Genomic DNA, 23,484 nt, shown 5'->3' with positions numbered 1-23,484 from the left:
TTCATTTTTACAACAGATAAAGGAGAAAAAACACCCCAATATTTCTAAAGCAAACTCTTCTGAGCACAGCAATACCCCATATGTGGTAATAAACTGCTGTTTGGACACATGGCGGAAGTTAGAAAGGACGGAGCACCATTTGACTTTTGGAGCTCAAGTTTTGCATGTCACATTTGCAAAGCCACTGAGGGGCCAAAATAGTGCAAACCCGGCAAAAGTGACCCCATTTGGGAAACTATACCCCTCGTGGAATTTATCTAGCGGTATAGTGAGCATTTTGACCCCACAGTTTTTTTGCTGAATTATTGGGATTATGCAGTGAAAATGAAAATCTACATTCTTTCCACTAAAATGTTGAATTGTTTTCATTTTCACAAGGAATAAAGGAGAAAAAGCGCCCCAACAATTGTAAAGCAATTTCTCCCGAGTACGGCAATACTCCATATGTGGTTATAAACTGCTGCTTGGATACACCGCAGGGCTCAGAATGGCAGGAGTGCTACTTGGCATGTCGATTTTGGTTGATTGTTTTTTAGGCGCCATGTCGCATTTGCAGAGCCCCTGAGCTACCCGTACAGTAGAAACCCCTGAGAAGTGACTCCATTTTGGAAACTTTACCCCTCAGGGTAATCATCTAGGGGTGTACTGAGCATTTTGATCCCACAGGTGTTTCATAGATTGTTTTAGAATGAGGCAGTGAAAATGAAAATATTTTTTTTCCAAAAAATATGTAGTTTTGCACCCAATATTTTTCCCCACAAGGGGTAATAGGAGAAAAAACAACACATAATTTGTTACCCAATTTCTCCCGAGTACGGCAATACCCCATGTGTGGCCCTAAACTGCTGTTTGGGCACATGGCAGAGCTCAAAATGGAAGTGCCATGTGGCTTTTAGAGCACAGATTTTGTTGGACTGGTGTAGGGGCGCCATGTCGCATTTGCAGAGCATTCTTAGGTACCAGAGTAGAGTGTAAAACCCTGAGAAGTGACCCCATTTTGTAAACTACACCCCTCAAGGCATTTATCATTTGCCTGGACATATGACAGGGCTTAGGAGTGAAAGGCGCATGTGAGACCTATTTTGGTGATTTTCGCAGCATTAGCCCACAACGGCAGGGCTCTGAGGTCAAATAGTAAAACAAACCCCCAAGTAGTGACCCCCATTTTGGAAACTGCAACCCTCAAGGCATTTTGACCACACAGGTTTTTTTTTTTTCTATTAGAAGTGAATGCTCAGTGGATGGTGCAAAGTGAAAATTTCCACAGGTATGTGCCATTTTAGTGCACAATATTTTGTGCCCAGTTCGTGCCACTGAAGACAAATGCGGAGAACATCAGGGGTATAATAATGGGGTAAATAAATAATTATCCACAGATGTGTGGCCATCTACCTACATAGTGCAGTGTATTAGAGCTGTCAGCTATTCACTGACAGCAAGCCTATTAGGCTTTGCCTCCCGGCGGGGCCTAATAGCCTTCCGTACTAGGAAGCGATTGTTAGGCTATGGTTGCCATAGCAACCATCGGAAAACACCCGCGGGTGCCGATGGTTGTCATTAGCAACCATAGGGTACGATCTAATCACTTAGATGCAGCAATAGCTGCATCTAAGGGGTTAATCGGCCGGATCGGAGCCTTGCTCAAAATCCTGGCCGTTAGGGCACGATGTCAGCTGTGACAAGCAGCTGACACCCGCGCCCGTGGCAACCATCGTGGTTGCCGACAGGCTACAAGACACATCGATTCATCGATCACGTTAATCGATGCATCGAAGGGGTTAATCGGCCGGATCGGAGCCTAGCTCCGGTCCTAGCCGTTGCAGAGGGGCGTCGGACAGCTGATTCCCGGCGGTGATAGCGCTGGCTCAGCTTCTGAGCCAGCGTCATCACATACACACGTCATGGAGCTGTGATTGGTCAGTCTGCTTTGACTGACCAATCACAGCGATCGCCGGCAGAAGACCGCTGTGAATGGTCCCCTGCCGTCTTACTGTGCCGGTCAACTGTCATAAACAGTTCTGTCACCTTGTCCTTTGACAGGGTGACAGAAATTAGCCAGGACGTGCCGGTACGTCCCTGTGCCTTAAAGCACTTCAATGCAGGACGTACCGGTGCATCCTGGTGCGCTAAGGGGTTAATAATGTTGCAAAACGAATTAATAGACGACAACAATATTCATCTATTGAAAATAAGCTTACTTACCTTGATTTCGGAGCTATATAGCAGTTTTCTCCATTTGACATGGCACGTGCCGACTTTCTCTTTTCTGCATTCCAAACAAATTACTGTGAAACGCAATCAATTTCACTTGTTACTGACCGGATATAAACCCCAACCCTGCGGTCATAACTTTCACTTCAGCCATGATTAAGGACGCGGAAGCCGTCTGAAACACGTAGGCAGAGTGCATCATTCACATCCACCTTTCTCTGTGGGATATTGTCTCCCTGTTTTACTGCTTCTACAATAAAATTGGAACCATGTTTCCATTTTAAACTACCCATCTTTAAAGGGAACCTGTCACCAGCATTTTAGCTATAAAGCCAGCAATACCTGGTGAAAGTGGGTGAAAAATCATTGTCATCTAAGCTATAAATATGTTCTAAGTAAGCTCTGTAGCTTTAGTATTCCGTTTTTCAGTGGTCCCACGCTGTATGCAAATGAGCAGAAGAGAGTCAAATCTTCATCTGAAAAGAGTCAGATTTTCATTCCTCCAGCGTCTCAGAGTGGACTCCACCTCCTTCTTTTTGATTGACAGCTCCTTAGCCAGTCAGGGCCAGACAGGTGGCAACGGTGGGCAGGGTTAAGAAGCTGCATCCAAGAGGGAAAATTAATTACCATAAAAGGCGGGAAGAGTTTAAACGACGATATTTACAGACAGAGGAGGACTTCAGGAAAGAAGAGAACAGGAACGAACTCTGGACAGCTGCGGCCATTGAGGGGTAAGGCGAGTTTAACAGGTAAGATGTTGATGACAGGATCCCTTTAAAGAATTATTTTGTGCTGGAACCTGCCTTGTACCATTGTTCGCTTCCACAGATCGTGTGCCGACACGAGGACCCGGGCGCAGCTAGCAACGGGATTCTGCTGAAGGTGAGTGTCAACGCAGAGTCGGCCAAAAGTATATTAGACTGAAGATTTAGGTAGGTGTGTCAATCAACACCTTTATCAGTACACCTGTTCAGGTCCAAATAATCTCAGTGGTTATTGGTTATCGATATCTCGCGGAGGAGAAATAACACACAGACACTGCTGGTATGTCCAAAATACTCCTCTGGTCTTTATTGATACAAACAAGTATATAAGTATAATCACAGGAAAGGTGTAGGCTTTGGTTTCAGCCAAACATCTACAACATAATAATGACTCTGATTCAGCCAATGAGAATATTTCAATGCATTATAATAATTCTTCACCCTCCAAGCCCCAGGTGGCCTGAACCTTGTCCCATGGGAAGGACACACATTTCAGAGACACAAGTTATGGTGTCTACTTCTTATCTCACTAGAGAATGGAGACTGCAGATAAGTTTAAATCATTTAAACAGAGGGCTGAATCCCCTTCCCTCATGGTAAACAATGTCATTGTTCATTCAGCCAAGGCTATTTGATCTGCTCCTCACAAGAGTAATAAAACATTCAATTCAAGAACACATAACATAGAATTGCTTCAAGACATCTGCTGACATATTACTTTTTACTTATTAATCGCAAGATGGCTCCTTCAGGCCAAAAGATGGATTCCAATGATCTAAAATGGACGCCTACCATACAAGATGGAGTCCATGCAAAATGTTATCTTTTAAACATATTCTAATCACTTCCACAGTGAGCTGTAGGTTTCTTTCCATACACATATTAACCCTTTAAGGACGCAGCCACTTTTGGACCATATGACAGAGACTCATTTTTTAAATCTGACGTGTGTTATTTTATGTGGTAATAACTCGTGAATGCTTTTACCTATCCAAGCTATTCTGAGATTTTCTCGTGACATATTGTACTTTAAGATAGTGAAAAAATGTGGTCGATATATTCAATATTTTTGTGTGAAAAACACCAAAATATAGAGAAAATTTGCAAAAAATTAGCATTTTCTAAATTCAAATGTATCTGCTTGTAAGACAGATATTTATACCACACAAAATAGTTACTAGATAACATCTCCCATATGTCTACTTTAGATTGGCATCGTTTTTTTGAACATCCGTTTATTTTTCTAGGACGTTACAAGGCTTATAAGTTTAGCAGCAATTTCTCACATTTTCAAGAAAATTTCAAAAGCCTATTTTTTTAGGGACCAGTTCAGTTCTGAAGTGGCTTTGAGGGCCTTATATATTAGGAACCCCCACAAATCACCCCATTTTAAAAACTGCACCCCTTAAAGTATTCAAAACAGCGTTTAGAAAGTTTCTTAACCCTTTATGCGTTTCACAGGAATTAAAGCAAAGTGGAAGGGAAATTTGCAAATTTCATTTTTTTTTTGCCGTAATTCCATTTCAATCCATTTTGCCTGTGATACTGAAGGTTTTTTTTTTACCAGAGAAACACAACTGAATATTTATTGCCCTGATTCTGAAGTTTTTAGAAATATCCCACATGTGGCCCTAGTGCGCTACTGGACTGAAACAAAAGCCCCAGAAGCAAAGGAGTACCTAGAGGATTTTTGGCCTTCCTTTTCTTAAATTATATTTCAGGCACCATGTCAGGTATGAAGAGGTCTTGTGGTGCAAAAATAAAGGAAACACCCCAAAAAAGACCCCATTTTGGAAACTACACTGCTTGAGGAATTCATCTAGGGGTGTAGTGAGCATTTTGACCCCACAGGTGTTTCATAGATTTCATTGGAATTGGGCAGTGAAAATGAAAAAGTACATTATTTTCCAATAAGATGTAGCTTTACCTCAAGAGTTTTATTTTTTTAAACAAATAAATGAGGAAAAGCACCCCAACATCTGTAAAGAAACTTCTCCAGAGTACGGAAATACCAAACATGTGGTCATAAACTGCTGTTTGGGCAAGCGGCAGGACTCGGAAAGGAAGGCACGCCATTTAGCTTTTGGAGTGCTGGATTGATTTCTCTGCACCATGTCGCATTTGTAAAGGTACCAGTGCAGTGGAAACCCCCCAAAAGTGACTCCATTTGGGAAACTACACCCCTCAAGGAAATTTTAAAGTAGTATAGTGAGCATTTTGACCCCACAGGTGTTTCATACACTGGGCAGTAAAATAATAAAATTTAGATTTTCAAAGAAAATGTTGCTGTAGTCCCGAATTCATAATTTTCACAAGGGGTTAAAGGAGAAAAAGCACCCACAGATTGTTACGCAGTTTCTCCTGAATACGGTAATACCCCATATGTGGAGATAAACTGCTGTTTGAGCACGTGGCGGGGCTCAGAAGGTAAAGAGCACCATGCAACATCTGAGGCCTAGTACGATGGCATTTACTACCCTGTGTCATGAAAACAGAGGCTCTGGGGTGTCAAAACATTAGAAACCCAGAAAACTGACCCCATTTAGAAAACTAAACCCCTCATCTAGCGTATAGTGAGAAGATTTAGATTGTAATGTAACACCTTTCAAGGTATTCATCTAGGGGTATAGTGAGAATTTTTAATTTGTGAAGTGACAACCCTCTAGGTCAGGGGTCAGGAACCTTTTTGGCTAAGAGAGCCGTAAACGCCACATATTTTGAAATATAATTCCGCGAGAGCCGTACAATATGTTTAAAGGGCCATTGACAGATCAATCGCTCCAATGTTCACTTAGTACAGCAAGGAATGCTCCTCCCTGCTGTATAAAGCCACAACTGGACTGAAACAATGGTAATTAGCAGTAAAAAATTAAATAAATAACTTACATTGTGAGCTTGCGATGCATGACATCAGTCCAGCAGTCTGGCTTCTTCTTTTTCCTGCGCATGACTGGAAGCTGGCATTCTTCCCACCTGATGTTGAGAGAATACCAGCTTTGAGGCATTCGCAGAAGAAAGAAGCTGGAATGTTGGACATGTCACACAACGCATTGTCAGTTATGTCAATTATCTATTTTATTATTTTACAGCGAATTATTGTTTAGTTCCAGCGGTGGCTTAGTGCAGCAGAGAGGAACACTCCTTTGTGTACTAAGTGACCGCTGGAGCAATTGTATCTGTCAGTGGCCCTTTTAAAAGTGTTGGTCTTACAGAAAATGAACAAAAAAGAGAGGCTCAGACCCATAGGGAACTAAAGCATTTACTACTTAAAGTGGTACATACAAGCAGGCACACCCAGCGTAATAAATAATTGAACTTTATTAAATAGTCTCACTGTACATAAAGTGCACACATTGACTTGTATTTAATTTTAAAGAACAACAAATCAAAGAGTGTAATATGGGTGGCAGATGTTTTTTAAGGCCATATTTTTATTTTTTTTGGGGGGGGGGCTATATAATGGATTATGTGGGATTATTTTCAGGGGTGAAGTGGGAAGGGGGGGTTGGTGGGACACACTGTATTACACAGCCCCTTTATTGATGCAGCTCACTGCTGCTGACCATGAGGCTGTGTAACAATTTCCATGTTATAATGTTCACCTTCAAAGCAGCAGCACAGCCAGGGGTTTCTGGAACGTTTAAGGGAGACACAAGGGAGGAGGCAGATGCCGCTTCACTAGGGGACGCAGGTGCGTGCTTGCAGATGGCGCGGCTATGCAGGGAGTTATGGGAAATGTAGTCCATGCTCCCTGCCGCTCACCACTGCCGCCAATGCTTATCAGGCCATCAAAGAACTACCAATATCAGCGTGCACCGCGGCCTGATGGAGCGCGGTGCATGCATCCTTCCCATAGACAGGTAGGAGCCCTGTCTGCGAGCCAGATACGGCCATCAAAAGAGCCATATCTGGCTCGCGAGCCATAGGTTCCCGACCCCTGCTCTAGGTATTCATCTAGGAGTATAGTGAGAATTTTTAATTTGCGAAGTGACAACCCTCTAGGGGTATAATAAGAAATACTTTAATTTTAGTAAATAAGGAGGACAACCTGGAAAACCCGCAATGGAGGGAGAGGGAATGGCAGGTCCCACTACCAACCTACCCACCATTCCATAAAATCCAGCCCAAAAAATAAATCAAAGGCCTCAGCAAAAATAGATTTGCTGAGACAACCAATCTCATCTGGATTTATTCCTCTCACCCAGATTTGCAACCTAGGTGAGAAAGACACTCCCTCGGGTCCTTGGTATAGTGAGAATTTTTAGTTTTGTTTTAGGTGGTTTTTTACAAATTTTAAATGATCAAATTTTAAACGGGGCTGGTCAGTCAAAAAATGAATAATTGGTCATGGCCAATATGAGAGACAGAAAAGGTGAATGAAGAATAATTTAATTAAAAATCTAAGGAGGTATGATAGATTTTGAAACATTGTTTGATGCACAGGCTTTTGTGGAACATGTCTCGCAATGGTGTGTGGTGTCCTTACGAATGCCTCGCTTGGCGCGCACACAGCATTTTTTTGGGGGCTTCTGTTTTTTTTCAGTGGGGGGGATTTCTGTGAGGATATGCTGACCGGGAATTATCCTGCTGACGGAAGAACCGGATGAACTGCCCTCCCCTTACTGGTCACCAAATATCAGGGACTTGATGACCTTTTCCTGAAATTGCACTGCCGGCATATCTGCAGAGGACAAAGGCGTTGTATAAAGCCATCAGTGTAAGATGCACAGACAGCTTTTTATACCATACCTTTGTTGTACTCCTTAACGCAGAATGGTTTGGGAACTTGGGTGGTGGATCTGCGTACAGGGACAAGGCTGCCTCTGCTGTCGTGTATGCTGGTCAGTATAAGGACGTCCCTTTTATCCCTATACTTCAGGAGGAGCAGATCGTCGCTGCAGACAGCTCTGCTCTCTCCTAATTTTAGGATCTGACCCAGCAAAGTTTTGGGGAGGCCCTTCTGATTTTTGCGGATTGTTCCGCACGCCAAGGTGGATCTGGACGAGAGAACTTTCAACAATGGGACACTGTTATAAAAGTTGTCCAGATATAAATGATATCCTTTGCCGAGCAAAGGATGGATAAGATCCCATACGATCCTTCCACTAATTCCTAGGAAGGGGGGGGCATTCTGGGGGATCTATTTGGGAGTCTTTTCCCTCATAGACCCTAAAAGAGTAGGTGTAACCGGTGGCACTTTCGCACAGCTTGTAGAGTTTTATCGGGCTCTTTTATTGGGTAGATACTGCCTGAAGTGCAGTCTACACTTGAAGCTAACTAGTGATTCATCCACCTAAATATTTTTTTGGGGGTATAAACTTGGGAAAAAATTTGGGAGTAGTGGGCAATTAATGGTCTTATTTTATATAGCCTATCAAAATTTGGGTCCTGTGGGGGTGGGCACTGACTATTGTCATTGTAATGAAGGAACTTCAGGATGGCTTCGTATTGCATCCTTGTCATTACTGTGCGGTAAAGGGGGGTATTATATAAAATATCAGGGGACCAATAGTCTTTAATACTGGGCTTTTAATTATCCGCAGCTTCCCAGGTCAGCTCAGGCAGAGCAGGACCTACGGCACTTCTGCGCCGACTGGGGGGTGCAGACTCAGAATCACTGGATTCAGAGGAAGATGGAAGCACGAACTGTGCTTCACCTTCACTCGCGCTGTCCGTATCGGAACACAGCATTTCTGTGAGAATTTCTTCCTCGGCTGAGAAGACTCTTTTGGCCATGCTAATAATCTCTTGCTACCTAACTAACGAACACATTTTTTTGTAACTTTTTATTTTTTATTTTTTTTAAAACTTTTTTTATCAAAAAATAAACTGCTGCTCTCAACTGTGAAATGAGAACAGACCAGCGACCCTGCTGTATTCAATTAGTAAGGGTTCCCTACCTACCAGGGGAAAAACTAAATGAGACGTGGCATTGCTAGATAACAGGGAATTCGGGCAGTGGGCAATCTAGGGACACAGCAGGGTGATGCCGACCGGGTACTGCGACAGGTGATAGATGGGCACAGATCACAGCATGGCAGAAGGACATTGTGTGGTACTGAAATGATATTATATATATATATATCTTTTTCTTAACCAGTGGGCACCAAAGGAGGTGATCACTGATTAGTGGGCACAAAAGGGGCAGATCGCTGGGTTTTTGGATTCTTTTTTTCACTTCTTCACTGTATTTGTACTTGTCTCCGACTCTAACAAGCTCTCTGACAGGAATGAGCTTGTCAGAGACGGAGATGCCGGCAAACCACTGCTCCTGCGCTGTGATTGGCCTGTCAGTACTGACTGGCCAATCACATCTCGTGCCGGCACGGGACCACTCTGATTGGTCCTGTGCCGCGAGTCCTGCTCGGCAATTGTATATGACAGTTGCGATCGGGACGCTGTCACCATGTCTGTTGACATGGTGACAGTTTGAAGCTTGGGCGTAACTGTACGCCCTATTGCGGGAAATGACTTTGATTTCGGACGTACAGTCACACCCAATCATGTTGCATCACAAGACCAAAAGCAAAGCGGAAAGTTACCAGCAGTGCTACTAAAAAAAAAAAAATCTGGTTGCTGAAGGAGCTTATCCAATACACTCCACATAATGCAAGGTAAGGGCCAACGAGAGCAGAAGAACAGCACAAAAAAACACAGCACTTATTCTCTTGCCATCGTGACCATTTTTTGTTTTTCAATTTTGTTTCTTCCTTCCCATCTTCCAAAAGCCATAAATTACATATTTGATTTCGACAAAGCAAGGGCTTGTTTTTTTTTCAGCACGAGCTGTAGTTTCTGATGCCAGTTTTGTACCATATAATGTACTGAAAAACGGAAAAAAAAATCTTTGTTGGGTGGAGTTTTCTACTTTTACAAACAAAAACAATTTGTTTTGTCTTTCCATTTCTGAAAGCCATGACTTTTTTGTTTTTCCATCAATGGAGTTGTCTGAGGGATTTTTTTTGCTGGGCGATCTTTTGTTTTGTACAACTTTTTTAAATCACTTTTTATTCCATTTTTATGGGGAGCTAAGTTGATAAAAAACAACTCTGCCATTTGTTTGGGGGTTATTGTTTTGTCATTCATCCTGTGGGATAAATAATGTTATATTTTAATATAGTTCAGACTTTTATGGGGGGGGGGAGGGGTATACATCACTTTAGGAAAAACATGAGAAAAGGGATCTTTTACCGGCTCCTATTAAACCCTAATAAAGGCTTAATAGAAGCACCAAGATAACAGACATAGGGGCCTTCGTTAGGCCCCCAGACAGCCATAACAACTATCCGCATCCTTCAATTGCATCGCTGGAGGAAGTGAAGTGACAGCTTGGATGCGAACGGCTTGCATGCCACGGTTGCTATTGACCGCGGCATCAAAGGTAATAAACTACAACATTGGAGTTATCTCTGATAATGCACATTAGAGTGAGGTGTGGGCTGTAACATACTGCTGACACCCACTGGGTATGAAGTAGGCTTTGCACTTGAGCCTGCTACATACTATCCTCAATTATGACATACAGTTACATGAAATGTCAGTAAGAAGTTAAAGGCACAGTGCATAAATAAACATACCATATTCTGGCATATGTACAAATATACAAAATAGGCATAAACATTCCCTTTAACAGTTGGGAATTCTCCCCCACCCTCTTACACATGGGCATGGATTGTACAGGGTTAAAGGCATGACTTAACGTAAAAAATTACCACATTCCATTGTTCAAAATTTGGGAGGTACGCTACCCTGATATTCCCCAATGTCATTGTTGTGGATAAATTCATTGTCCCTGTTCCTCTCTGATAAGGAGACTATAATTTATCTCTTCTCGTACAGGCAAAGTTATAAAATAATATTTAATTTATTTTCTATTATGATTTCAAGGAATTTATCTTCCCCACTACTCTTTATATATACACAAAAATGTATATGGTGTTTTGCGGATATCATCTTGAAGACCTCGATATCACTAGAATTGTATTAAATGAATATGCATGATGTTACTGATATTAAATGGCATGATATTCGTGTAGTCAACAATGAAAAAAAATTGTGACTGTAAAAGTATGGGGTTTGCATAATTAAATGCAGAATTATACATTGGCCCATATTTGTTAATAATGGCGTATTCTGTGTTAATGAAACTGGAGAGGGTATTTGGCACGACTTCTGATAAATCTGGTGCATTTGGTACTGTCTGACTATTTGAATTTCTTTGTACGCCTGCTTTGAGCAGCTGTACATTTGTCCTTTGAGTCTAAGTGTAAATTTACAGCTTAACCACTTTTCTAGTCTGTTTTTTTCTAGGGCGAAATGTTGCAAATTTGGCACAATGTTAGATGCACATTTTTAACATGTATAATTTTCACCAAAATCAGGCATAAACTGAATAATAACTGTGGGCCATTGATTTAACTGCTATGTTTAATCTTTTTGTTTTGTCTTTTAATAGGAATAGGTACAGATGTCACATATCACAAAAGTAAAAGAAAGTACAATGTAACACAAAATTGGACAATATGACTAAACACAATACAGAAAGTTAAACAATATATGTAGAGAGTTAAGCTGGTTTAATGTGAAATTGAAGTCTCTAAAAATAATAACTGCTCACAAACTCACAAGTAGGGCCTCGGAGTGATGAAAAGTTCTGAAGAGTATGGCATGTAATAATCACCTATGCCCTATTGCATCACTTACTATAGAGTTCCAAATTGTCTCTGGAAGTGAAATCACTATAAGAACTATGCATCACAAACTTTACAAAATGAGTTTCCATTGTCTAGCAGCTGCACACAAGCCTAAGACCACCATGCGCAATGTCAAGCGTCAGCTGGAACAGTGTAAAGCACACTGCCACTGGACTAACAGTGGAACTGTGTTCTCTGGAGAATGCTACCTACCTGAAGGCATAGTACCTACTGTAAAATTTTGTGGAGGAACGGATTATGGTCTGGGCTGTTTTTAGGGGTTTGGGCTAGGCCTCTTATATCCTGTGTAGGGCAATGTTAATGCTACATCATATAAAGACAATTTTAGACAATTGTATGCTTCCAACTTTGTGGCGAATTTGGAGGAGGACCCTTTCCTGTCTCAGCATGACAGTAACACTGTCTCCCAAACGCAGCAAACGCAACTATCAGAAATAACATCAAGTCTAAAGAATCCTGTAACACAACTACAAATTATTAACCTCACTCCACACGTATTAACATCATTGGAAAGGTCAGTCTTGGAAAAAAGGGCTTACATTTTCGCCTACAAGGAGCCTAGACAAATTTGAGCTTACCAGACGTTATTTGTTTTGTAGACAACTCATGTTTAAGACCTTATATCATCAACCCTCTATGATTGACAACCTACTGGAGGAAGATCAGCAAGTGTTCCGGGTTCTTCTGGACTTAACGGAAAATGAGAGCGAAGACACATCGGGTAAGAAAAAATTCCCCCACAAAATTCCTTCACAGAAGACTCCATCATTTAAGTTATGTCCACCTATACAAACATTTTTTGAACTGGTGTCTAGGGATATTAAAAATTTGGAAATATTTAAATAAACAACAAGATAATCTCACCAAAGCTGAGAGACTAGCTCTCTCTTCTTTGAGTTGGAATGATACATTTATTATTAAGGAGACAGACAAGGGAGGTAATATTGTGTTGTGGGGCACCGAGCAATATGTCAAAGAAGCAACAAAACAATTGACTAACACATCTTTCTATCAGGTCCTACCATCTGACCCTATGGATGTCTTTAAGAAAAAATTGGACTTGTAGCTGCAGCACTTCGCTATGGGATAATCAACGACAGCGAAAGTAAGTACTTCAAGACTGATTAGCCAACTACACCCACCTTCTATTTAGTACACAAGGTACACAAATCCCTGACAAATCCTCCAGGAAGGACCATTGTGGCTGGTATAGGCAGTCTTTGTGAAAAGGCTTGCACATACATAGATTTCTTTCTACAGCCCATGGTATCACAATCTCTTATACCAGGGATTCCATTCATTTGATAGAACAATTGAAGGATTTAGAAGTTCCTATAGGAACCTCACTCTTCTCTCTAGACGTAGAATCCCTATACACAATTATTAAACATCAATGGGGGCTATGGGCATTTACGTACCATCTAAATCGGCAGACGGCGTCTAATAGACAACATGATTCATTCCTTTTTGATCTTCTCGAATTCATCCTTGGCCACAACAATTTTGTGTTTAACAGAAAGATCTACCATCAAATTTCTGGCACTGCAATGGGTGCACGTTGTGCTCCCTCTTACGCAAACCTTTTCCTAGGTTGGTGGGAGGAAACACACGTGTATCCATCAGCACAGTTCCAACAGCATGTCATCAAATGGCTGAGATACATAGATGACATTCTTATTTTTTGGACAGGCACAGAAGATGAATGTAAGCTCTACATTGAAGAACTTAATAGAAACCCATGGAACATACATTTCACAGCAAAAATCTCAAATTAGATGGTTGAGTTCCTTGACTTAAAAATCATAATACGTGGATCACAAGTGCAGACCAACTTGTATCGTAAAGAAACATCCACCAATAATCTATTGAATTATCAAAATTTTCATCCACCGCACCTAAAGAACGGTATACCGACAGGACAATTCCTCAGAATTAGGAGAAATTGTAGTGAGGAACAGGACTTCAAGCTTCATGCGAAAGACGAGAGAAGTGAGAGATTTAAACTGAGGGGATATCCCCAAAAGGTCATCTCTAATGCATTCCAAAAGGCATCAAATAGCAACAGGGCCCAGACATTTATACCTAAATACCGGGTTCAAGATAATAAGCTCAGGATCATCACGGCCTATAACAATGGAATGATGTGATCAAGGTCTTGGATAGAAATTGGAACATCCTGCTATGCGAACCTAAGCTCATCCCACGTATCACTGAGAGACCCCTTTTGACGGCTAGAAGGGCTCATAACCTGAGAGACCGTGTAACACAAAGTAATTTTTCCAGACCAATGGTACATCTGGGAAGAGGAGTCAAGCTCAAAGGCTCATATGCATGTGGTGACTGTAATATTTGTCAATTCTATGGACACTTTCATAGATCCAATTGACAAAAAAACAATACCAACTCAAGTCATATATATTAATTGTCGAACCAAAAATGTTATCTATGCACTTACTTGCTCCTATCCAAAGGTTTACATAGATCAAACAAGCCAGGAATTGCGCAAAAGAATACAATAACACATATCAACTATCACTCTGGCGGACAAAGATGTCAAACAAAATAGATCCTGACTTCGGTGGCTTCACATTTTCTGCAGGCCCATAAATGTAAGACCTCCAGTCTACAGGTAACTGGCTTGGAACACATACAGTCCAACATTAGAGGGGGCAACATAGTTCCCAAACTTTTACAACATGAATCCAGGTGGATCTATAATGTTGGATGCATGTCTCCTAGGGGCATGAATGAGGAATTATTGCATACTTGATTTTGCAAATCATGAAACAAAGTTAATTATGCACATTATAATTTAATCACCATTTCACATCATCTAACACTTTTTTTATGTTAACAACATTTTTTCACTTATGATCTACAGTGAAGGAAATAAGTATTTGATCCCTTGCTGATTTTGTAAGTTTGCCCACTGTCAAAGACATGAACAGTCTAGAATTTTTAGGCTAGGTTAATTTTACCAGTGAGATATAGATTATATAAAAAAAATCACATTGTCAAAATTATATATATTTATTTGCATTGTGCACAGAGAAATAAGTATTTGATCCCTTTGGCAAACAAGACTTAATACTTGGTGGCAAAACCCTTGTTGGCACGCACAGCAGTCAGACATTTTTAGTAGTTGATGATGAGGTTTGCACACATGTTAGATGGAATTTTGGCCCACTCCTCTTTGCAGATCATCTGTAAATCATTACGATTTCGAGGCTGTCGCTTGGCAACTCGGAACTTCAGCTCCCTCCATAAGTTTTCGATGGGATTAAGGTCTGGAGACTGGCTAGGCCACTCCATGACCTTAATGTGCTTCTTTTTGAGCCACTCCTTTGTTGCCTTGGCTGTATGTTTCGGGTAATTGTCGTGCTGGAAGACCCAGCCACGAGCCATTTTTAATGTCCTGGTGGAGGGAAGGAGGTTGTCACTCAGGATTTGGCAGTACATGGCTCCATCCATTCTCCCATTGATGCGGTGAAGTAGTCCTGTGCCCTTAGCAGAGAAACACCCCCAAAACATAATGTTTCCACCTCCATGCTTGACAGTTGGTACGGTGTTCTTTGGGTCATAGGCAGCATTTCCCTTCCTCCAAAAACGGCGAGTTGAGTTCATGCCAAAGAGCTCAATTTTAGTCTCATCTGACCACAGCACCTTCTCCCAATCACTCTCAGAATCATCCAGATGTTCATTTGCAAACTTCAGACGGGCCTGTACATGTGCCTTCTTTAGCAGGGGACCTTGCGGGCACTGCAGGATTTTAATCCATTACGGAGTAATGTTTTACCAATTGTTTTCTTGGTGACTGTGGTCCCAGCTGCCTTCAGATCATTAACAAGTTCCCCCCGTGTAGTTTTCGGCTGAGCTCTCACCTTCCTCAGGATCAAGGATACCCCACGAGGTGAGATTTTGCATGGAGCCCCAGATCGATGTCGATTGACAGTCATTTTGTATGTCTTCCATTTTCTTACTATTGCACCAACAGTTGTCTCCTTCTCACCCAGCGTCTTACTTATGGTTTTGTAGCCCATTCCAGCCTTGTGCAGGTCTATGCTCTTGTTCCTGACATCCTTAGAAAGCTCTTTGGTCTTGCCCATGTTGTAGAGGTTAGAGTCAGACTGATTAATTGAGTCTGTGGACAGGAGTCTTTTATACAGGTGACCATTTAAGACAGCTGTCTTTAATGCAGGCACCAAGTTGATTTGGAGCGTGTAACTGGTCTGGAGGAGGCTGAACTCTTAATGGTTGGTAGGGGATCAAATACTTATTTCTCTGTGCACAATGCAAATAAATATATACAATTTTGACAATGTGATTTTCTTCTTTTTTTTTAAATATAATCTATCTCTCACAGGTAAAATTAACCTAGCCTAAAAATTCTAGACTGTTCATGACTTTGACAGTGGGCAAACTTACAAAATCAGCAAGGGATCAAATACCGTATATATCGGCGTACAAGACGACTTTTTACACCCTTAAAAAAATGTCAAAAGTGTGGGGTCGTCTTATATGCCGGATATTGTCTACATTAGGGATGCACGTTGCAGCCGCACAGCTCAGTATAGTAACACATGAATGTATGGGAGCGCGGCTGCGGCTGTGTAATTCAGCCACAGCCCCGCTCCTGAGTCATGATAAGTTCGCGGGGTCACAATGATGCAATGCGGCCAGCGCTGCACTAATGAGCGGCGGCACTGGAGACAGAACATGGCGGGCGCGCTACAAAACACCCCCATGTTCTGTCTTCAGTGCCTGAACTGCCGCTCATTAGTGCAGCGCCGGCCGCATCACCTCATGCTGACCGCGCGCGCACTTCCTGTCAGGAGCGGGGAAATGGCTGTATTACACAGCCGCAGCCCCGCTCTATAACGGCGGAGATCAGAGAAACCGCTCATCTCCGCCGTTATTCCCCTGAATGCTGCGATCACAGCTGACTGCAGCATTCAGGGGAAAGTGAGAAGGGGGGATGCCCCTGGATCGCGTCACAGGGAATTCCTGTGACGCGATCGAGGGCCATACCATATATGGGCAGACAGCCCAGGGTCTATTGACGGACCCCAGGGCTGTCTTACCATATTTCATGTTGTTAGGACATACCCAAGTATGTCCTAACAACTGCCTGTGTATTATCCGTCCACAGGTTAATGTACTGGCACATATCTGATATATGTCAGTACATTAAAGTTTAAAAATAAAGTAAAAACAAAGTATTGTTAAATTTTAAAAAAAATACACCTTCACCTTTTTTTAAATAAACATTAAAATAAGTCTCAATACATAAAATACACACATTCAGTAATGGCGCGGACAACAATGTTTTTGCATCATTTATGATGTGTACGCTGTAAAAAAATGAAATAAACACGGCTTTCATTCACTTATTAATGTTAGGCGCGAGGTGCGATGAATTTACCCTCCATGTTCCTCACATTAATAGTAATTAACCCCATCATGTACCTCGCACATTAACCCAATATGACTGAGAAACATGATGGGATTAATTACTATTAATGTGAGGCGCGTTTAAAATTCATCACACGTCGCGCCTCACATCAGAAAACGGAAGAATTTTTTTTATTACTGTTGGCAAAAGTATCGAAATTGGTATCGAAATCGCAATACTAAACGAAGTATCGGTATCGAAGTCCAAATTCTGGTATCGTGACATCCCTAGTCTACATATTGTCTACACACAGGTTGTGTGTTACCTTGTGAGCCTGCAGTCCGGTACACAGGCTCCCGGGATGCACGGAATCCGCCACGGATCTGAGGGAAGCCGGTATTAGCCGCCAGGGAACATCTCTGTAAGATCCTCTGGCCCGCCCTTTCCTCTCATTCCCTGCCTCTCAGATCTCGCGCGATGAAGCAGCCTATCTGCGCATGCGCGAGTTCAAAGAGACAGAGAGTCCTGGGTCCTGCCGCCGATGGCCATAGTGAAGCGCTCCTGCACGAAATGGTGAGTATATCTTAAATTCTATATTTTAAGGGTAAAAGTTGGGGGTCGTCTTATACGCCCAGTCGTCTTATACGCCGACATATACGGTACTTATTTCCTCCACTGTATATGCTCGAAACGATTCATTTAGGTCTCTTCTTTTTCTGTTCTTTTTTTTCACATTTATTGCACATATTAGATAGCACAACACATATTTGTTATCTAATAGTCGGTCTATTACAAAATGCTTCCAATAAAGAGTCCTTCATTCCTCATGCAGAATTCTTTCAGACAAACTAAAGATGCTTTATCTCTCAGGTCATACTCACATACTCGGTCGGCTTGACTTCCTGCTTCCTCAAGGGATGAATGGGATCCGAGGGTATCAGATGATACAGAAACTATTTGACAAAGAAGAAAGAAAAAGAAAATTAAAGCAATGTGATGATTGTTCCACCTAATTTTTTCATGTTTTTTTATTTTTCCACTGATCTTCCCACATAGTATTCCACGTAAATTATATACCTCTCTCTATATGAGATAGGCAAATTAGTATACGGTATTTATTGATAGGCTAATATAATGAATGTTTTAATGAAATTTGTATTGGATACCATTAACTAAGAGGATGTTTGTTTGTGTACATCCATACATTGCTTTTTGGTTATTTTTCTTCAACTCTGCTGAATCGAACGTAGATTGCCAGCTCCCTTTCCTTTTTTCCCCACACTCCTTCCCACTGGACATGGTCTGCACGTGTGCGGGTAGACGCATCATGTGGTCATGGTGACGATCCTCAAGCATGCGCAGTCAGTGGGGCAATACGCCGTCTTTTCTTCAAGGCACAGCGTACCTTCCGCGGGGTATACTGCACGTGCGCGGATGCCGTCATCAGCTGCACATGGTGCAGGCCTTGGCGCATGCGCACTGCACACGAGCGGACGGCAACTTGTGCCACACCGCTTGTCCATTGGAGCATGGAGAGGGGGTAAGTGCGCCCAAGGGTGCATACTATTGCACTAATTGCTACTTATTGACTATACTACATAACATGACCATACTCTCACATGCAAATTAACCCCTGAGGAAGCCACATTGTGGTGATACGCGTGGGGCTTACAATCCCCTTTTCCCCTCATGGTTCAGGACCAGGATATGTTGGTTTGATGCAACATTCTTTTTGCTACATGCTTCATATATAGAACGTTTGTTAAGGGGTTTAGGTGAGTGGGGGTTTTTATTATTTGCCACTTATCAGGGTGGCCCCCCCTCCCAGAGATTTTTGTTTAGCATTTCTATGCTAATTTTAAATGTTTTTATCATTCATGTGGTGTATTAACTTTAAATAAATATATTTGTTTGTTACGAATAGTTATTTCATGGTATTTTATTTTGTTTGATGTCTTGAGTCTTCATACTGTGGTTTACAGGGTATGTGGCAATATTCAAGCGGTGCCTGCCAGTGGTATACACAACACTGTGCACAAAGTGAAGTCCATAAAGAAATGGTTTGACAAATTTTGTGTGGAGGAACTCGAGTGGCCTGCACAGAGCCCTGGCCTCAACTCCATTAAATATCTTTGGACTGTATGCATATGACATAAAACCACCATAATACAAAATAACCCAGCAATACACCATTGTGCCCAGAACAAACCAGTAAACAAATCTGTGTCCACCTTGTGGAACACCTCTTCTTCTTTTTTTTTTTTTTGTAATTCTTAAACACTCTTTTCCTGCACACAGAACACCTGCTCTTTCCTCATTTCCATGTTTTTTTAAATATTTTTTTAAAAACAACACCTTCCATATAGCTGTAAAGCTTGAGGCCTCCTTTATTTTTATTTTTTTTAAATATACACATTTCGCCACCCACCAACCAAATCATACCATTAAGAGAGCCATACATAATCTGGGAAAAGAGGCCGCACAATTAACCCCTTCACCGCAACAGTCCCTGACTCAGCAGCTATATGCCTGTGAGCCCCCATGAATGAATTTGAATGCCGATTGCGAGTCAAGTGCCTGACCATCAGCAAGAACTTGTGCTTTTAAAAATGCTGAAACAGAGGCATTGCAGTATTTGGTCATCAAGCACAAATGTGTTAAAAATATGTACTGCTTACTGCAAACAGCTACTATGCTACCAAAATCAACATTCTTCAAGAGCACATAGCGTAACATATATAAAAATACAACTTACTAATTTATACATACAATCACCTTCATGCAACTTTTCATCAAACAGTGATTATAATTGCATGAAAATTCAACTTAGCGACTAAAATACATACTCAAGCAGACCCCTTTATAAAAACAAAATGTACGTTGCAAAAAAAAAATAAGACCAAGGTCTGTAAGATATGAGCAGATCATACAGTCAACACATCAATGTTCACGGCTACATGTCTTAAAAAAAAAAAAACGCCCAATCCGTAGCAATGCGTCAATCATCAAGAACAACACATATTGTCAAATGGAAACATACCGGAATATGTAATTTACAAACTTCTGTAAAACCACTGAGGAATTACGGAGACTGAAGGCAATTACGAGGTATTTGTAGTGACCAACCCGTGTTGAAGGCAAAAGTTTCCACTCGTCTCCTTCCTTGATCCGAATCAAAATATATGCTCCCTGCAGATCCAATATGGAAAAGTAGCAGGCCCCCTTGATTTAATTAAATAGTTTGGAGATCAGTGAAAAAGACATTTGTTCTTCATAGTGATTGTATTCACAGTAGTCAATGCATATTTTTTAACAGAAAAAAATCTGATGGAAATGAAGGAAATGAAGGCAGTCCTGGGAACACTGGGAAGCAGGATACGGGAACACTGGGAACATGATACAACTAAGGGACCATTTGCTTAACCAACATGGGAAGACAACAACAACTCTCCACAAGGCAAGGAGTGGAAGGGCAGAACCCTTTATTTAGTCCAGGGTGTAAGAGGATAGGTTTGGGAAGAACTTGTTGGCGCGCATGCTGGCCCTTTAAGGCAAGAGTAGCAGAATGCAGCCGCATGTGCTGGTGAGTACAGCATGCCAGCAGTCAGCGGCCATGGGCACAACAGTACCCCCACTTAAGCCCCCTCTTTTTAGGTCCAGAGCGTAGGAGGAACCTCTTGACGTGAGTTGGAGCATTAATGTTCTTTTTGGACTCCCAGGACCACTCCTCAGGACCAAACCCTTTCCAGTTCACTGGATAGAAAGTCTTTCCTTCACCTCGAAGACGTCAGAAGAACCTCTTGGAGCAACTGCAGAACTAAGAGATTTACTGTAGGTAGCAGTTCAGGACCACAGGCTTTAGGAGGGACACATGGAATGAGTTGGGGATTTTGAGAGTAGGAGGCAGCCGGAGCTTATAGGACACTGGGTTTATCTGTTGTAACACCTTTAAGGGGCCGAGGAACCTGAGAGCGAATTTGTGGGAAGGGATCTTCAGATGAATGTTCTTTGAAAAGAGCCAGACCTTGACTCCGCGGAGAACCCTTCTCTTATTATCGGCATATGATTTCATGCGACCCACTGCCTGAAGAATCGCGGACTTGGTCTGCTGCCAGATGTGAAGAAAAGTCCCAAATGAAGAATTGGCTGCAGGCACTTGAGACATTTCAGACACAGTTAGCACCAGAAGAGGAACTCGTGGGTACTGACTGTATACAATATAGAACGGAAAGGAAAGAGTAGACTCACTCGTATTGTTATTGCATGAGAATTCCACCCAAGGCAGGAGCTGTACCCAATTGTCATGTTGGACAGAGACATAATGACGGAGATAATTCTCTAGTATTTGGTTGTTCCTCTCCATTTGACCATTAGACTCTGGGTGATAGGCAGAAGAGAAGTTTCACATCCAAAAGATTACACAGGGCTCTTCAGAATTTAGACGTGAACTGTACACCCCAGTCAGAAACAATATGAAGAGGTAGTCCATGTAGACGATCCAAATGTTCCATTTTAGAGAAACGATCCACTACTACCCAGATCGTAGTACATCCTGCAGAAGGGGGAAGGTCAGTGATAAAGTCCATAGCAATGTGTTGCAGGGAAAATCAGGCAACGGCAGAGGTTGGAGCAGACCAGCAGATTTAGAATGAGAGGACTTGTTTAGGGCACAATTAGCACATGAGGAAACAGTCCAAGACATCTCTAGGTAGCGAGGGCCACTAATAATGATGAGCAATAAAGTCCAGAGTCTTGCGGACACCAGAATGCCCGGCCAGTTTGGAATTATGCCCCCAGTGGGGAATAGTTTTCTTGTCAACAGGATGGACAAAAATCTTTCCAGGAGGAATGTACTTGATCTGCAGAAGATTTACGGCAATAATCCTAAAAGGAAAAATAATATGTTGAGGTTTCTCATCAGTTTGAAATGATCGAGACAGGGCATCGGCCCTAATGTTTTTGTCCACATGGCGGAAGTAGAGAATAAATCGAAATCTGTCAAAGAACAGTGACCATCTAGCTTGACGAGGGTTCAGTCGCTGTGCATACTGCAGATAGGTAAGATTCTTGTGATCGGTGTAGATAATTATGGGATGAGTTGACTCTTCCAGTAGGTCTCTCCATTCTTCCAAGGCCAACTGGACAGCGAGCAATTCTTGATCTCCAATGGAGTAGTTGCACTTAGCAGGAGAGAAGAGTTTGGAGAAGAATCCGCAAGATACTGCCATACCCTAAGAATTCTTTAGGAACAGGAGTGCTCCAGCACCTATGGAAGAGGCATCAGCCTCCTCAGAAAACTGTTGCGTAACATCAGGATGATGAATAACAGAGGCAGACGTGAAGGCGCTCTTGAGGTTGGAGAATGCTGACTCTGCCTCAGGGGACCAGTACCTTAGCATTCAATCCCTTTCTGGTAAGAGCAGAGATGGGAGCGGTAAGGGAAGAGAAATTTGGGATGAACTGACAGTAAAAATGAGCAAATCCAAGAAATCTTTGTATAGCTCGGAGACCCTGAGGACGTGGCCACTCCAAGATGGACTTCACCTTTTCCGGGTCCATTTGAATATCACGATTGGAGACAATATAGCCCAGGAAGGGCAATGATCTTTTTTCAAATAACCACTTTACCAGTTTTACGTATAATTTACGGCCCTCTCCCCCCAACAAGACTTAGCCTACATGCTTCCGATGCGTCGTCAGATCGAGTGAGTAGGTCAAGATGTGGTCCAGATACACCATCACACAGGCATACAGAAGATCACGGAAGATGTCGTTCACGAATACTTGGAATAATGCTGGAGTGTTACACAGTTCAAATAGGCATGACAAGATACTCGTAATGACAGTCTCGGTTGTTAAATGCGGTTTTCCATTTGTCACCTTTGCTTATACGAATCAGGTTATATGCCTCGCGTAGATCCAGCTTAGTAAAAACCTTGGCTCCACGAATCCTGTCGAAGAGCTTGGAGATAAGCGGCAAGGGTACTTGTTTTTTACCGTGACTTGGTTTAACCCATGGTAATCAATGCACGGTCGGAATGACCCATCCCTTTTGTCCACGAAGAAGATTCCGGCTCTTGCAGGTGAAGAAGACTTTCTGATGAATCTTCTCAACTTGACATACTCCGACATGGACTGGGTTTCAGGCAAGGAAAGCGGTTAGACCCATCCACTATTGAGTGAGGCTCTAGGGAGCAACTCTATAGGGCAGTCATATGGATGATGAGGAAGAACCTCTGCATCCTTCTTGATGAAGACATCAGCATAGTTGGCATTCTGTGGAGGCAATCCTAAGAGTGACTGAGGTAGTGGGGAAAGAACTAGACGAACCTGAGGCACGCAGTGGTGCAGACATCGAGGTCCCCACTGGAGGACCTCTCCAGAATTCCAATCAAGAACTAAA

General features: G+C 42.1%; 1 long non-coding RNA gene across 1 annotated transcript; it reads left to right on the top strand.

The window, feature by feature from the left end:
- The first annotated feature begins 11,432 nt into the window (after window positions 1-11,432).
- LOC142761174 (uncharacterized) lies at window positions 11,433-18,956 on the top strand. The gene is made up of 5 exons (XR_012883537.1): window positions 11,433-12,203; window positions 12,289-12,410; window positions 12,705-12,794; window positions 13,379-14,318; window positions 17,952-18,956. It is a non-coding gene; the product is annotated as an uncharacterized LOC142761174 (long non-coding RNA).
- The last annotated feature ends 4,528 nt before the right edge of the window (window positions 18,957-23,484 follow it).

Source organism: Rhinoderma darwinii, chromosome 4 (genome assembly GCF_050947455.1).
Source record: "Rhinoderma darwinii isolate aRhiDar2 chromosome 4, aRhiDar2.hap1, whole genome shotgun sequence".
In the NCBI taxonomy this organism is placed as follows: domain Eukaryota; kingdom Metazoa; phylum Chordata; class Amphibia; order Anura; family Rhinodermatidae; genus Rhinoderma; species Rhinoderma darwinii.
Note: the sequence above shows the minus strand (reverse complement) of the source record. Positions and strands in the feature narration are given on the sequence as shown.